We start from the raw sequence: 16,492 nt of genomic DNA on the forward strand, positions 1-16,492 counted from the left end.
TTAGATTGCTTTATGAAGTACACAAAAATTAAATAGCAAAATTATATATCACAATACAGTATTTTAGCACACTAGTAAAAGGTGGAAAAAATGAAGTTTATTAACTCAAGTGACATAGGGTTAAAGACCTCAAATAAAACTAGTTAGTTTTTCAAAATTTAAGTCATCAGGAAAATGATGGAAGCAAGCTGATGTGGGCAACATATCAAAAATATTCCACTGAGCTGTTTTGGGCCCATTCAAAAGAAGCCAGGATGCTAGGGAAATGGGCTTCGAGTTGTTAGGTACTCATTCAATTGCTAGATTATGCAATAGATAACACTTTGTGACACTTGAGTTACTGTTATTGAAAACTCTGGTATGAGATATAACTGAGAAAAACAGTATACTTGGGAAAATGAGATTATCAAAATAAATTCTATCTGCCTTCTTTCCCACACTAAATTAGGAGCTATGAGGAGCTCAGAAGTCTCCTTTTCTAGGCAGAACCAGGAGGAGGTCCTGAAACGGGCTGGAGCTGGAGGTACCATTCTGCTGTTATGATGTACAGAAGGCTAGCACTGTGTACTGTTAATGCCAAATCTCAGAATTCATCCCCTGCCCATGCTCACTCAAAGATGACAAATACCTCTATAATTTGGGATTAAGAAGCCTGAATCAGGCCTTCCAATGTAACCATTTCATTAAATGCTGAACATCTAAGACCAGTTAAATTTTAGTTAAGATAAAGCCTCATATTACATTTATCTGTTTTTCCCTAAATCTCTATTTCTGTGTCAAGGAAAAAAACAGTCGTAGAAAGCGTGCCTATGAATGTGCAGGGAATGTTACTTAAAAGTACGTCTTTAAGTCAGCAAAATTTTAGAGGCAAAGAGGACCAAATTCCAAAAGGCATACAATTAATAAATTTATATTTAAGGTACATTCATACGCAAGGTTGCAATTAATAGTGATGTTTGCTCTATTTGTTCACAAAGTCAAGAGTAGACACCAATATTTATATTTAGCTCACTATAAGCAAGTATTGTGGGCAGAGGGCTGCACAGGGTGTTAAAACAGATGTCTATGAAAAATTCACTCTTCTAGTTGTACTTGTTTGTGAAAAATGTAATATGATGTTTCATTACAGACTGTCAAATATTTAAAATTTGTTACCAAGTATAGACTTTATATAAGACTCTTAAATAGAAAGGTACACGAAACTCAGTTCTGAAGTCACTAAGCATCTGGTGAGGAAGACAGTTATGAATTCAGCTAACTCTAATACAAGACACAATGCTAAGCATGAAGAGTAATGCCAAAGAATATGAAGAAGGAAGGTTAATCAGTCACCAATTCTAAGCCACTCTGTATCTATTTGTATGCTGGAAAGATGTTAACAAGCAAAGAAAAGGCAGTTAAATATCTGCTATTATTATTTACTACTAAAAAACTATCTATAATTAACTCAAATTCTCCAGGTCTTATAATAATGAAAGGAAAATAACATTTGAATTCTTCATGCTAACACTAATCAGATTAATTTGATTCTGGAAGGTTGAACGCAGAAGACAATAAATGCCCAAGCTTAAACACATTTCTACTTCCTTTCTTCTTGGCTTTTTTTTTTTTTTCTTTTAAGAAATGATCAGAAAAATAGAAGAACAAATTTAGCTTTTATGGAATGAAATATATGTTTCATGAGTAAGCTTCAACAAAGGTATCTTATTTAGGTAAAATGATGTTAAGCCATAGGCTTCCCTGGCTAGAAAACGCAGACCTTGTTTGACACCAGTGGGAGAGCCCTTTCCCCTCATCCATATTCCCTATCTCTGGAATGAATTTAGAAATGTTGGCACAGAAAACTGTAGATCAGTCTTCGTAGCCCACACCATCTAAATGAAATTGGGCCCAATGGACACTTTTGCAAAGGCCAATCAGCACGAAGACATTCTCAGAAAGCCTAATGCATAGTAATTATTCTAAGGTCAACTTAACTCTTGTCTGTCAAAATGCAAAATGTCTCAATGTGTATATTAAAAAAGTCTTAGTCAGTAGTTCTAATTCAGTAAGCGGTCCTAGGGCCACTTCATGCTGAGCGTGACAAAGGATGCTCAGCACAAGCAGGAGATAGGAAAGAAGAATGTCGTCTCCAGGATCCAATAATTTAGTTACTTAAAATACACTTACCCAACTTTAAGGACTGAATTTTGGAAACATTAGAAGACTGAAAACAAAACAAAAACAAATCCTTACCTTTGTATAATAATTAACCCTCATCCCCCAAAGCACTATTTAACCTTCGACGTTTGCTGCAGAAAGGGGTGGGAAGTATTCTTGCTCATCTTTAGGGTCTGGTTCAGGATCTCTGTTATGAAGGGGAGAAATACCTTTTACATTTTCACTTCTTTTTTTTTTTTTTTAAAGATTTTATTTATTTATTTGACAGAGAGAGAGCACAAGTAGACAAAGAGGCAGGCAGAGAGAGAGGAGGAAGCAGGCTCCCTGCTGAGCAGAGAGCCTGACGCGGGACTCGATCCCAGGACCCTGAGATCATGACCGGAGCCGAAGGCAGTGGCTTAACCCACTGAGCCACCCAGGCACCCCGTCCAAATAATTCATCCACTCAGAAATGAATGTATACACAGAAGATCTTTTTTGCTTTATTTTAATAACCCATGATTACTCAAAATCTAATGGATTAATGTCAGTCTGACTCCAGTTTAAAATGACAACACAGGGGCACCTGGGTGGCTCAATGGGTTAAAGCCTCTGCCTTTGGCTCAGGTCATGATCCCAGGGTCCTGGGATCCAACCCCGCATGGGGCTCTCCGCTCAGGGGGAAGCCTGCTTCTCTCTCTCTCTGCCTGCCTCTCTGCCTACTTGTGATCTCTGTCTGTTAAATAAATTAAAAAAAAAGTCTTTAAAAAAAATAATAAAATGACAACACAGGAAAGTACTATCTCCAACTATAGGTATTAGGCTTCTAGAAATGATTGGGGGAAAAAGGCCATGGAACCACTTATAGGCATTTAACAAAACAGATCAAATCTTGTTACTCTTTTGCTAAGGACAGTTTCTCAAACTGTTTATCAAATAGTATTTTTCATATCTATCCCCTTCTATAAATCGCCCTCCCAACACACTAAAAACGTGTGATCTTGAATCTTTAAGTCTCACTCTTTTCTGCTGCATGCATCAGTGAATCCTCCTGTTAGAACGAGAAATCCACGCTACTCAATTATTTTCAGTCAATAAGCTTAGAGTCAGAAATTTGAATTTAAAAAAGTTCAAAACATATATAATTTGAAATTAACCAAGTCTTTTGGCTAAAGAACAGTGATCCCCAGACCACTGTCCAGAGAGACATTCTTCACTCCGTTGGTTTTTCTTTCTCATCATATCATATGCTCACTAATAGCCATACACAAACACTAAAAATCAAGGGCAGAATAAATAATATGCTTTTAACCTAAGAAGAGCTTTACATAAAATTATAAACTGTCACAGATAAAATCATCTCAACACCAATAACATATAGTCAAGAAGTCTTCACATTATCTGAGATTTAAAATGAACACCAATTTAAAATCTTTTGAGACAAGTTCAAAGTCACAAATACCGAAGTACTATATATTGCTAATGATTTTCTCCCTTATAAAAACATGCTCTTACTCCCAAATGATACAGGAAACCAATCTCTTTCACGGACAAATTAAAGAGGATCCAAATCTTGGAAGCAGGCAAAACATCCAATACTTTAATACCAAAAACTCATTCACTCCTAATTAGATTCTATCCTTTATGATACCTCACAGCAGAAGACCCAGAAACAGTTGGGATTCCAAGTACATCTGAATTTCAGCTGTTTTGGTATTTTTTTTCTATCCCATTTACTTGATTACTAACTGATTCTCAACCAAACTCTTTCAAAAGATCTTTTATTAAAGGCTCTGAAAGAACTTCATTGCCAATATTATTACTAATTATTATTATTACATGGGGTAAATAAATTAATGACAGCAAGTGTTCTATTTCACAAAATCAATCAGAGACATGGACTAAGAAATATTCTAAGACTCTGACTCAGAACAATCCACTTAATCATAAATAAGGATAAACACAATCTTTTCCAAGCCTCACTATACTCTATACCCATTTTTTTTCTCCTAAAATCATGTACATAGGGTCTCATCAGCTACGTGGATTAATAGACTCTCCGGAGATAAAGATAAACTTAGATCCTTACCATGGCTAAGTTTAGTGGCTACTGTTGCTTTTTCTTTATACCAAGCTCTCTGCTGCTTCTAATATCTGATCTGCTTGGGGACAATCTAAAGGCAGCTGTTTTTCTAAGATCTGTCCATCTGTGTATTTCTCTGGTGCCTACAAATGTGGCAGGGGGTGCTGGAGGGGAGGAGTAAGTACACTGATAAGTCTTTTAGGCTTATCAGTAGTAGCACTCAGTAGGACAACTTTAATCTATGAAAAGAATTCCTTCTGGCCATTTCTTTTCAAAAAGGAATTTTGCATGTGTTACAAAAATAAAATCCAAAAATCCCAAGTAAATGAGAAAAGCCTGAAAACAAGAAAATAGAAGGTAATTACCCCATTGTATTGATCCTAGTTTAAAAAAAGAAAATCCAGATTATTTTTGCCCAGATCCTGAAATACACAATTGTCACAATGAAAACATTTCAGAGCAAAATGTGCTGCAATATGCTACTATGATTAAAAGCCATGTAATCTGAAAGACCTCTGTAACAAAAAGAAAATGACTAGGAAAATAGCTATTTACTTACTTTTCTAAAAAGAAAGGCTGCTATTTTGTGATAGTTACACAAAGGGAGGTGTGACTTTCACCTTTACCTTAAAGCATATTTTCATCCACAGGTATTTAATAACATTCAAAGAAACTGCACAAGGCTTAACACCAAGAATAAACTATGATTTTATGACACTATTACATGTGTTTTAAGCCTAACACATCACAGCACATACCGAGGGTAATCGTCTGGCACACACTCCCTAAACAGAAAAGATCCTCACAGTTTTTCTTGTACTTTAGTTTTTTTTAAATGTACAATTATTATCAGACCCAAATGAGAATAAGGGGCAGCAATGAAGTACACCATATGTTCCCACTGGAGGCTGAGTCCTGGTCTTTGTTCCAATATTCTAGAGCCTCTAGAAGGAATGCTAAGTATCCATCCATTAAAACGTTTTTACATTATTGCTGGCAAAGTTATACTTCTGATAGGTCTAGTTATTTTGATTATTCCTGCCTGCATTTGCTTCCTTAGTACCAATCTCTTTCAATTTTAGGAACCTGCAGTAAACCACCCTGGAAAACAGGTCGGTAGCAGGACAATCTGATAAAACAACGTACAGGGTAGACACTGAAGAAGAATGCAAAGTTATTTTCCTAGTAAAAGAGTTCTGAAGTAATTCTCTATCAATGACAAAATTTTGGGGTTTTTACCAGCTACGCACCTATCCAGATATCATCCTCCTTATCCTCAATTAGCAGGGTTTCCCTCAACCTTAAGACCTCCCAGAACAGTTTTAATGGTATAACTCACACCAGAAACACCAACCACGCCCTTAATACTCAGAACCAAGCCACCTTTTGCTTTTTCTCCCCACTAAAAAGTCCAAAATGTACATCTTTCATCTAAAAGGATTCGCATCAGTTCCCTAACCCGAGTCAGGGACTCTTAGCTGTGCCTTGATAGAATTCCTATTGGAAGACGCTTTCTCCTGGGCAGTGTGAGGACGCCCAGAAGAGGCACCCACGCTTACCTCCCACACACCTGCAACCCCTGGCGGGATGCTGGAGCTGATGCTCGGAGGACGCGCTCCGCTCGGCTCGTGCTCCAGCTCTCGTCTCTCCCGGGAAACTAGAGTCCAGACTGCGCCTCCGGCGGCTACGGGGACCCAAGCTCCGCCTCCCCCTCCTCTAGTTGGAGAATTCGGCAGCTGTTGCTCCTCCCCCTGCTGTTCCTGCTGCGGCCCCGGCTGGTGGCGGCGGGAAGCTGCTGCCCTAGTACCTTCCCGCTCCCTCCACTTCTGCAGTTGCTCCTGCCGCTTCCCTTCCCCTGGGAACTCCTCTCGTCTCAGTCAGTGGCCTCCCACCTGCAGCTGCCTCCTACCCCGCCCGCGCGCCGCCTCCAGAAACCCAGGCTCACACTATCCCTTCCTGACGACCCTCAGGTCTGGCCGCCTGGTGTGCCTGGGGCTTGTCCACTTTCAGGGAAGCTGCTCCTCCGGCCAGGACGCATCCCCACACCGCTCCCTCTCTCTACGCCAGCGACTCCCCCGGCGCTTCCGCCCTCTGGTGCAGCGGCCACAGCTCTGCCGCCCCACGTTACCCGCCTCAAGCTCTCCCCCCAACCCCCTTACTTCCTCTGCTCTGCTAGCCCGCCCCCACAATGGGTGAGTCGCCTGCAGGGCCGACCCGGCACCCTGATTGGTGCAGGTGAGAGCTGACCCCTCCCTTCCTCCTCCTTTTGAACACCCTCTCTCTCGGTCTCACCTCCTCCCGCAAAGGCAGGGAACTCTCTTGTTATTGGCTAGAAGTGTCCCCACCCATCGCCTTAGGCTCTACCGCATCGCCTGCCGGGAATTGTAGTCTTGCTTTTGTAGACATTGCCGACGAAGCTGGCGAGTGGGACTACGAGTCCCCATAGGCCCCTGCGCGACTCCGGCTGGGCAGGATTCCGGACAACGCCTGGTTCCTCTCGGGTCCTTCCGGCGTCGCCGGAGTGAATTGATCCGGGAGTTGAAGAGGGCTCCAAAGGTGGGAAGTGAAGTCAGTGCCCCAGTTGCCGGTAAGGTGTGGCTCTTCTATCTCAGTCTCTGTAGCCCCCAGCGGAACAGAGGAGGTCTGGGGTCACACAGGGGCCGTGGCCGAGGCACTCGGGCTTGGCTCCGGCAGGCGGAGCGGACGGGGCTGGGAACGGGGCCCTATGGGCGTAAGCGAGGTTACCCTACGCGAGTGGCGTAAAGCGGGTTTGTAAATGCTGCCTACCCTGCTCGGGCCTGAACGCCTCCAGGAAGTCTCCTCTAGGTGGGGGCGGGAGGGGAAGGGCGAGGTTGGCCTCTGGTGCCCCTGGAGCAGGGAGAGGGCGGATGTGTCTGGGGTGGGGTCCTCTGAAGGTGTGGCTTGGGGCGGGGAGATGTGGCTGCTCTTTTCCCCCTGCTTTAGAAGTAGGATAGGGGAGAAGTGGAGAAGGAAAGGGGCGCTTGGGAGTCTGCTCTTAGGGTGACTCAGGTTATGCCCTTTGAAAGAAGAGGAGAACTGTAAAAGAGGAGTCATATGTTGACAGAGAGCTACGGATTCAGTTCCAGTTTCATGATGTGGCCCTTCTAAGGAGGTAATTTTGCCTCTAAGCAGAAAACCTTCACCCTCTTAGGTGTAATTCCAAAGGTATCTTCACACCCGTTCTGTTTTCAAAGACACAGTTTTCAGATGCTGCTGAGAAACTGAGGGGATCAGTGAAGTGCCCAAGGTCACACACGTAGGGACTGATCCGAATCTAACCCAGTTGTAATCCAGTTTCTGAATCAGGGCTGCCGCACCAGAAAGAGAGAGTAGGGAGGTTGGTGGTTTTTTGAAGTGAGTGGGGGAAGTTGCAAAGTAAGGCATTTTATGTATTTCTGAGAAGACCTTGTGAGGTGAAGAGTTTTTTAAGTTGGAGAAATTCCTCAGTAAAACAAGGACACACTCTGACTTTTTGGAAAAATAAGAATGAGTGTTCAGCCTACTTACTACGGGTATCCTAAGTGAGGACTGTACAACCATTTCAAACGCTAGATAATGAGTTAGGAGAAGGTAAAAAAATACATCCCATCTTTACCTTTTTAGAAGTTACTCCTTTTCCTACCTACCTTAGGACTGACGGTTTTTACTCTGATTTTGTAAAACTGACGCCAGTAGTGTAGGAATTCTTTCACAAAACTTACTTTATACGTTTTTCAATTAATAGTAGCATCAAGAGAGTTTAATGTGCTCCTTACTAGAAAAGCAGTTACGTTGCATTTCTTGGAATTAACATCACATTTTTGTTGATTTCTCTTTACTTTTCCCCTCATTTTCTTGACTCCAGTGTATGTGTATGTCTGTATAAAATCATCAGGTGCTTATCTATTTTATTTTTCTTAGCATTATAAATGACTTTTAATCATCCTATTTATACTGAAGGATGGGAAAATTGGACATTTATGTTTTATATTGAGCACAAAGCAGTATCCTTGTACTGGTCTTATCCTTTATAATTGTTTGGCCATTTATAGCTCATGAATATTACTAAATCTTTAATAGAATTTTAGGTGTGTGTTTTTGACATCAAAATTTCTTTTGTGATGTTTATGTGCAGTGATTCAGTATCTACTGATAGCTAGCAGTTAATCCTGGCTTACTGTTGTATAAGTTGACCATTGAAATATTCTGCTTTTTGAATGTATTCTGCGATTATTAACAGTGTCTAACTTTTGAATACAAAAATGCTTTCTAGAATCATATATTGTGTATTGTTCCTGTATGATTGAAGTTAAGATGATCTGGAAATTAATATAATCTTTTTTTTTTAAAGTTTTTATTTATTTGTCAGAGAGAGAGCGCACAAGCAAGCAAAGTGGTAGGCAGAGGCAGAGAAAGAAGCAGGCTCCCTGCTGAGCAAGGAGCAGGATATGATCCATCCCAGGACCCTGGGATCATGACCTGAGTTGAAGGCAGCTGCTTAACTAACAGGCACCCAGGCGTCCCACGGAAATTAATATAACCTTTAACATAGGATAGAGATACAATATTACAGAATGAAGTAAGGAAGTATTGGAGTAACATAGCTCCATGAGTAATGCAATACACAAGGAAGAAAGACCGCCTAAACAAAATTATTTGAGGATAACTGGCTCTATGCTATATTACAGGAGGAAATGGTAGTTTACATAGAGTGTAAGTAAACTGAATGTGAGTTAGTGATAGTAAAGCAAGAGTGTTAATGTATTTTCTAGGTGGCAGTGTAGGCATTTCCTTTTTGTTGGAGGAAGTATCAAGGGAATTATCTAACGTTTGGAATGCAGCTATGAGGTTGTGGAATGAGCTTTTGAATTAAAAGTCAGGAAATTTTGGAAACAAGTAAAATTAATGTACTTGTTCAGTGTGTGTTAGTTTTTGTCCTGGGTTCAGTTCTATCATTACTCTTGATCTCTTAGGTTAGTTATAGTTTTGATATTTCATCTGTTTGCAGTGATGGAGTAAGGTTTTTATTATATATTTATCATCTTTCAGTCACATGCTGGTGTACTGTGGTCACTTTGGATCTCTGCGCATTGAAGAATTTAGGGTTCCCAGAGTTATGTGTATACTTGTATTTTTATAATAGTTTGCAGTTCACCAGTATCCACATTTGTTGTCACTTTTGATTTTGCAGGAGCATTGTGTCACTTTTGGACATCATCTCTTACAGGACTTAAGATGTCTCCCATATACATCTGTCGTTGAGGGTAGAAGGTCATGAGAACAGGACTCTATTATCATTGCATTCCCAGTAGGTAAAATAATTGAGTACCTGTTTACACAGAGAATGAAGAAGTTCGTATTAGTTAAGTGTAAAGTTATGAAACTACTGATTGGTGGGATTAAGGTATAAGCCAGGTCTTCTGGTTATAGATATTACTATTAATGAATAAAGACTGGGTTCCTAAAATAATTTATTTTATATGAGAAGAGGACTTAAAATGACTTAAATATTCAAATTCTCTTACCCTCATACTCTTTTTTTAATGCTGACTGTTCATCCTTTGCCTCCCTTCCAGCTCTCTGTACTTATTCCCAACCTTTCTTATTTACTGCACCTTTCAGTTACTACAAACATAAGTTCCTTCCCGACTTAGGAACCTTTGTACATATTTCATCTCCCTGTGGGATTCTTCTCCCTCCCTTTCCTAAATCTGGCAAAACATGTAGTTAATTTGCAGATTTCAGTTTTAATGTCATTCCTCAGAGGAACCTTACCTGACCTTCTTTGACCCTTCCTTCCTAAGACTAGAACTTACTATAGTAAGTTCCCAGTGTATCTTCACCTTCACTTTGTAGCATCATCACAATAGGAACTTAATTATTTCTTTACTTATTTGATAAATGTCTGACTCCCTTACTAGACTATAAGCTATCTAGGTAGGACCCTCTCATTTGTCATGTGACTGGCACACTCACACTACTTAGGCAGTATCTGGCACAAGTAAGTTTTCAGTAAATACTTGCTGAATGAGTGAGTAACTGATTGAATGAGTGCATTCATGCACAGTGCCTCCAGCACTCTGCTAGGGGCAGAAGTATAGAAATAAGTAAAACAGATTTGCTTTCCACCCTTAGATGAAAGGACTTTCTACAGAAGTTTTATAATAAAAATCATAGAAAGATGTTTGTTCTTTTTGGAGGCCTCTAAAAGCAGAAGATATTGTTTTCTGTAGGGAAATGACAAAGGAGTCATTTTCTGTTACAGCAAACTTTGTGTATAACAAAGCATTTTGGAGACCTTATCTCTGTCTTGCTTTTTGCAAGCAACATTCATTATAACAAAATACAGATGTGGAGGAAACAAACTTTTAATGGATTCTGTGCTTCCCTAATGTGATCTCATTTTGTCCTGAACTAGAATTCATGCTTTTCTTTTTTCTTTGTTGTTTCATTCTGTTTTTTAACCATGGTATCTTCTTTTGAATTTTACTTTTAGTATCATCTGCTTTAGACAAGGTGACTTTGTAAAATGGAGTCATGCTTGTTTCAGAGGAGCTTATATTTTGAGCTTCTTGGGAAGTTTCATATTTCACTGGGTCCTGTTTGCTTTAAACTTAGATACTTATGAAAGTTAAATGATCATTATTTTAAAAATATGCAAACCCATTTTCAGGGATAAATTTGTGTTAGATTTTGGTAGTGAAAACAAAGTTAATAATCCTTTGTGGTACTATAATAATTGCATAGAATAAATTGAACAGCTCTGAGTTGCTATAACCTTAAATGCTTTCATGAATTTACCAATTCCCATTCCTAGGAGAGATTGTCAAAAAAATTATTGCTAGTATTTGGCTTTAAAATTTGATAATGCTCCCAGTTTTTATTAATAAATGTAAGTCTTTAATAAGTCCTAAACTTACTTTTTTTTAAAAAAGTCTGTTTTTATGTTTTTTTAAAAAAATTTATGGTATTTTTTTTAGCCAAGAAATTCATATTTACCTAGTTTAACCTTAATGTGGAGAATAAAGCTGAAGCACTGCTTTTTACATGTTTTTGGGTTATCAGGGTCATTAAAATAGGTAATGTTACTTCAAGTTTTCAGCTTATTTCATGGTAAATAAACTGTAAAGGAGATTTAGAAGTAAGTATGAATTTTTTTGTGTATATTACTTCATTTGGAATGTTATACAAAGTGGCAGTCTTAGATACTGATTTTTGGGGGGCACACACAGTGTAACTAATGAAAACAACTTTATTGTAGCATTTAGAAATAACTTATTTGCAGGAAGGTCCATTTTTGTAGGAAAATGAAAAATTAAGTTTTTAAATTTTATCTACAAAATTCATTGAATCTTTGATGTAGTGTTGTATTACAATCTTATTTTTCTTTTTCTCTCTCTTTTTTTTAAGATTTTATTTATTCATTTGACAGAGATCACAGGTAGGCAGAGAGAGAGGAAGGGAAGCAGGCTCCCCGCTGAGCAGAGAGCCCGATATGGGGATATGGGGCTTGATCCCAGGACCCTGAGATCATGACCTGAGCCGAAGGCAGAGTTTAACCCACTGAGCCACCCAGGCGCCCCACAATCTTACTTTTCAAAATTACCCTTATATTTTTGGTTTGAATAAACTTTTTTTTTTTGGTTAACTACTCAAAAAGTGAGTTTAATCTATTCAGTCTTACTCATACTTTTCAGGGCTCCAGGGAGGCTCAGCCTACAGTTCAGTTTATGGTCCCGGGGTCCTAGGATCGAGCCCCACATTGGGCCCCCTGCTCAGCAGGGAACCTGCTTCTCCCTCTTCTCCCTGCCTGTCCTCTCTCGCTATCTCTGTCTCTCAAATAAATGAATAAAATCTTAAAAAAAAAAAAAGATCCTACTTTTCTGTAGTTGGTTGGAATCCGTTAATTGTTGCTATTTAAAAGAAAAGAAAAAAGATTTTATCAGCAAGCTTATGATGTATTGGGTAATGGTAATGCTGTGTATTAAATGGTAGTGACTACTGTTTACGCAGGCCAGTCCCTTGGAAATAAGTTTACTAGAAGTAAGTATAGATTGCTTAATAATACTTTGGTTTATTCATTTGTCAAATATTTACTGAGTATATATTATGTGTGAAATTAACCTAAATATTTAGAAAAAGCTGGGATATAATCTGGTAGCTAGCATTTATTGAGCAGTAACTCAGTGTCAGGCATCATACTAAGCCACATGATGTCATATAATCCTAGCAACAGTCCTAGGAGTAGAGGCACTATTATCCCCAATTTAAATGGGAGAAATCAAAATACAGAGAGGTTAAGCAACTTGTCCAAGGTTATACAACCAGTAATTGCTTGGAATTAGAATTTGAATCCAGACTGCCTCACTCAAGGGACTATATTTAGAATTATTGCCATAAAAATGGTGTACTGGTTGAGCTCTATTGGAGGGCAGTTAGATTTAAAGTTGCAGTTACAAAGAACTTTTATACTAGATGCTGAGGCCAGTATGTCAGGCAAAAATTTCTTACATTCAAATATACTTGAAAACATCTTTTAGGGATTTAGCACGTTGGAGACTAACATAACTTCCAGCCAGTTTTCTTTAGCCCTGAGGTAGAATTCCTTTTCCTTTGACTAGTAGGTGAAGCATTGACTTGTTATTCAGAGCCATGTTGGAAAAGTAATATGTATAACACAGGAATAATAATGTGGTGACCTGTTCATAGCGAGAGGGTACTGTGTCTCCAAGTCTGACAGGAGGAATAGCATAGCCATGTCTGTCCTATCTTCCATTCTGGGACTTATGCGCGTGGAATGGAATTATGATCATCTATGGATTCCAGTAGTTCTCTTTTTTGATTTCTTTAAGAAGTGTTAAACATGTGTGTTGCACTTGTGTATGGTAAGTAACATGAGGCAGGTGTGCTTGAGGAGTTATGCAAAGTGGCAGCTTGACATGTTGTATTTCTTTACTGTTCCTCTTCCCTGCAACACTGTATCGCCCTCAAGGGCATGGACTTTTTCTGACTTTTCATCACCACATCTCCACCTAACACCTGCTGACTTCAACTGACTTTGCAGAGTACTGCACTAGCTACTAGGAAATAGAGAAAGGAATAAAGCTTCTCTTCATTGTGATTATCGTTTAGTGGGTAGAAGGGGAAGGGGGTGGGAAGATTGTTACATGGGCAGTTAGCCTTTCTAATATTTTTTTTTCTAATTTTTTTTTCTTTTTATCTTTTAACCTCTTCTACCCCCCCTTCATTGCATATTAAGTGATGCATGCATCTGCTTATTTGTTAATTTTAGGTAGCAGATAGAAAAGGGGAAAAAAATTAGTTTCTCTAGCTTACCATAGGGTCTCTGGTACTAAAACATGCCTTACTGCCTCCTTCAGCCATCCTGTCTTCAGGATGAACTGGAACTTCAGTGGGGAGTGGAGTTAAGGAATGACAAAACCCTAAGATGGTACACCCCTTCTCCCATCTCAGACTTAATATGAGGTTATTACCACAAAGCCATTGGGAATGGTAGAGGAGTCAGGCCTGGCCTTCAGGCTGCAACTCCTGCCTATACCAGTTCACAGTGTTGCAAGGTTTAATTAATTTAATTCCAAAAAACTTTGAATTTTGCTGTAGTCTCTTATTCAGAAATACATATGCTTTATCCATAATAAAATTGACATTCTGGCAGTGTTGTCAAAAATCTAGATTTCTCAGGTCCTATCTTAATTTTGGTGTGCCTCCTTAAAAATAATTACAGTTTTGAAAGGAAGGCTACGGGAGGAAATATATATACAAGCAGATATCCTTATTTTGTGTGTGTGTATATATGTGACTAATAGCATTTGTATTTGAGATGCAGAGCTAAAAATGAAGTTAAATGCCACTATCAAGATAAAACGTTGTCCGTATTAGCACCTAGTTTTAAACAAATGACCCAGTGAATTTGTTATCTGGAGCTCACAGTTTTATCAACATTTGAGTGCCTTGTGGCAGTGTATTGGTGCAAAGAAATTTTGTAAGGTAAGGTAAAGAAAATACACTTTGCATTTGGTAGAGGACCTTAGGCAATTAAGAGTCGTTAAGATAAATGGAATCTAAGATTGTCAGTGATACAGAGCAGGTGGGCCTAACCCATGTGGTACAGTCTCCTTAAATTGTACCTTCAAGCATAGAGAGCATAGAAACAGTATGAAGGTTTAAGTTTAGTTGTATTTCTAAGGGATTTTAGAGGAAAGCTTTAGTATCGTATTAGAGAAAGTAAAACAGGAGATCACAAATACCAGTAAAAAGGAAAATAGAAAGATGTACCTCAGACACCTAATGGCTACTCAACTGAGCATTATTTGATTGAGCCTCTAGGTTAAGAACTTAAAACAAAAGATGCACATATTCAAGGGGTTGAATTTGTTTCCTGCCCTACAACAAATGTTTTCATTTTAATTTTGTTCAGACTAGGATTTTAACAAAAATTTAGGCATTGGAATAGGAAAAAATGGAAGATTGTCGCAACTAAAGAGATGGACTATTTTCTCCTGAATTATTTGTGCAGAAGTATCTTGGAAGCCAGTTGTTGCCACTTTTATTATTCCCATTTCCTATTAAGCAATTCAGAGGTAACGAGCCCTTTGGTTTTGTTTTCAGCTATATATTATCCTATAGGTTATGCCCTTTTATGAATTATCTTGAGGTCTTTGATTGCATCTTTATTTTCAGTGTGTTACCCAGTCTGCCTCTGGGCCAGTTTTCTCTATTAAAGTTGATCTTTTGGGGCACCTGGTGGGTTAAAGTGTCTGCCTCCGGCTCAGGTTGTGATCCCAGGGTCCTGGGATCGAGCGATCTCTGTCAAATAAATAAATAAAATCTTTTTAAAAAAATTGATCTGTTCACATGAAGAGAATAAAAAGTAATTTTAACATAGGCTTGATGGTCAGATTCTTTTAAGTATTCTAAGACTATGTAGCTTGTTTTGGACGATATGTAACTTTATCTGGTGATCCAAGTATTTTATGCCTCCATTTTGGCAAATGGAGGAGAAAATTGTTTTTAAAATACGCTATGTAAAGTGACCTTTCTGATGTTGGGATACCAGTAAGAGGTTGTCATTGTGTATGTGCTGTGCCTCTGTGGACTAGTGTGAGGTAAATGAGGGGCCTAGGGTACAAAATTTAAGGAGGCACTTACTCTGTGTCATGCAGGTCAGAGCCAGGTTTTGTGCTCTGAGTGGTTTGTTTGGCCTCACCCTAGTTTCAGTCCTTTTGCTGTCAGGTTCATAGAATTCTGTCTAAAATGTCAGTGACTGGGGCATCTGGGTGGCTCAGTCCGTTAAGTGTCTACTTACAGCTCAGGTCATGATCTCAGCATCCTGGGATCCAGCCCTGTGTTGGGCTTCCTGCTCATCAGGGAGTCTACTTCTCATCCTCCTGCTCCCCCTGTTTGTGTGTGGGCACTGTCCCTCTGTCAAATAAATAAAATATTTAAAATAAATAAATAAAATGTAGCAATATGAATTAAATGCTTATTGTGTGTCAGCCACTGTATGAATAACTGCTTCGTATGAATAACCATGTAAGGTGTAAGGTAAACACTCTTAATAACCATGTACTCCTTAATACTCTTAATACAATGTCAGGTGAACACTCCAATATTTTCATTAATTTCTCAGTATAGAGAGATGAATAACTAAATAACGCCCAGCTGAGCAAAAATTGAAACTCAGGTCCTTGTTTCAAATTTGAGAGCATATACTTAGTGCTCTGTACTGTCCCATCTGTGTGTAGAAAAACTTAATTCTTGTCCACTTTATAGATTTCTATACTAAGAAACAATACTCCCACATCCCCACAAGAAACTGTGCTATCCAAAATATGCAAATGCATACACTGACATGATGCAGTTAACTTTTAAGGTGAGTGAGTCAAGAGGTCTCATCAGCACCAAATTGAAAATCCACAAATTTGTACTGCTTAGTACCACCTTAAATCAGAGCCCCACTCTTGCTGGCTTCAGTCTTCAAACACTCCATGTGGAATTTGGGGGTTGGCTGTAAGCAGATTGACCCATGGATGATGTAAAGGTCAGGGCAGGTCTAGAAGTAGTTCATTTGGTGGACAATAGGCTATAGTAGCTCTGTAGCTTATTTGTTTAAAATCTCTATCGCCGTTCTGTTCAGTTTCTTAATGTGAATTACTGTGGACATTTCTAAGTTGTAAAATTTGGAGATTGGATGAAATAATATATAATGGCTGTTTTTACTTTAAAATTTTAGGGTCTTAACATTTAAGT

At 39.0% G+C, this 16,492-nt stretch overlaps 2 protein-coding genes across 12 annotated transcripts in view; one reads left to right on the forward strand and one right to left on the reverse strand.

The window, feature by feature from the left end:
* The window catches only part of SERPINI1 (serpin family I member 1), a 72,327-nt gene extending 65,951 nt beyond the window's left edge, over positions 1 to 6,376 (reverse strand). For 3 of the 9 annotated variants that reach the window (XM_059391603.1, XM_059391610.1, XM_059391602.1), the window contains exon 1: positions 5,782 to 6,107. The gene's annotated coding sequence lies outside the window, so the exon portion shown is untranslated. Of the gene's footprint in view, positions 1 to 2,235; positions 2,348 to 5,781; positions 6,108 to 6,167 lie in introns of those variants that run through there. The other 6 variants (XM_059391608.1, XM_059391604.1, XM_059391609.1 and 3 more) reach the window with 4 other exon arrangements.
* Positions 6,377 to 6,648: 272 nt separating this feature from the next.
* PDCD10 (programmed cell death 10) overlaps positions 6,649 to 16,492 on the forward strand; it is a 48,503-nt gene continuing 38,659 nt past the window's right edge. Inside the window, exon 1 of one of the 3 annotated variants that reach the window (XM_059391613.1) lies at positions 6,649 to 6,809. The gene's annotated coding sequence lies outside the window, so the exon portion shown is untranslated. The remainder of the gene's footprint in view (positions 6,810 to 16,492) is intronic. The other 2 variants (XM_059391612.1, XM_059391611.1) reach the window with 2 other exon arrangements.

The sequence above is a fragment of the Mustela nigripes genome, chromosome 2 (assembly GCF_022355385.1).
Source record: "Mustela nigripes isolate SB6536 chromosome 2, MUSNIG.SB6536, whole genome shotgun sequence".
In the NCBI taxonomy this organism is placed as follows: domain Eukaryota; kingdom Metazoa; phylum Chordata; class Mammalia; order Carnivora; family Mustelidae; genus Mustela; species Mustela nigripes.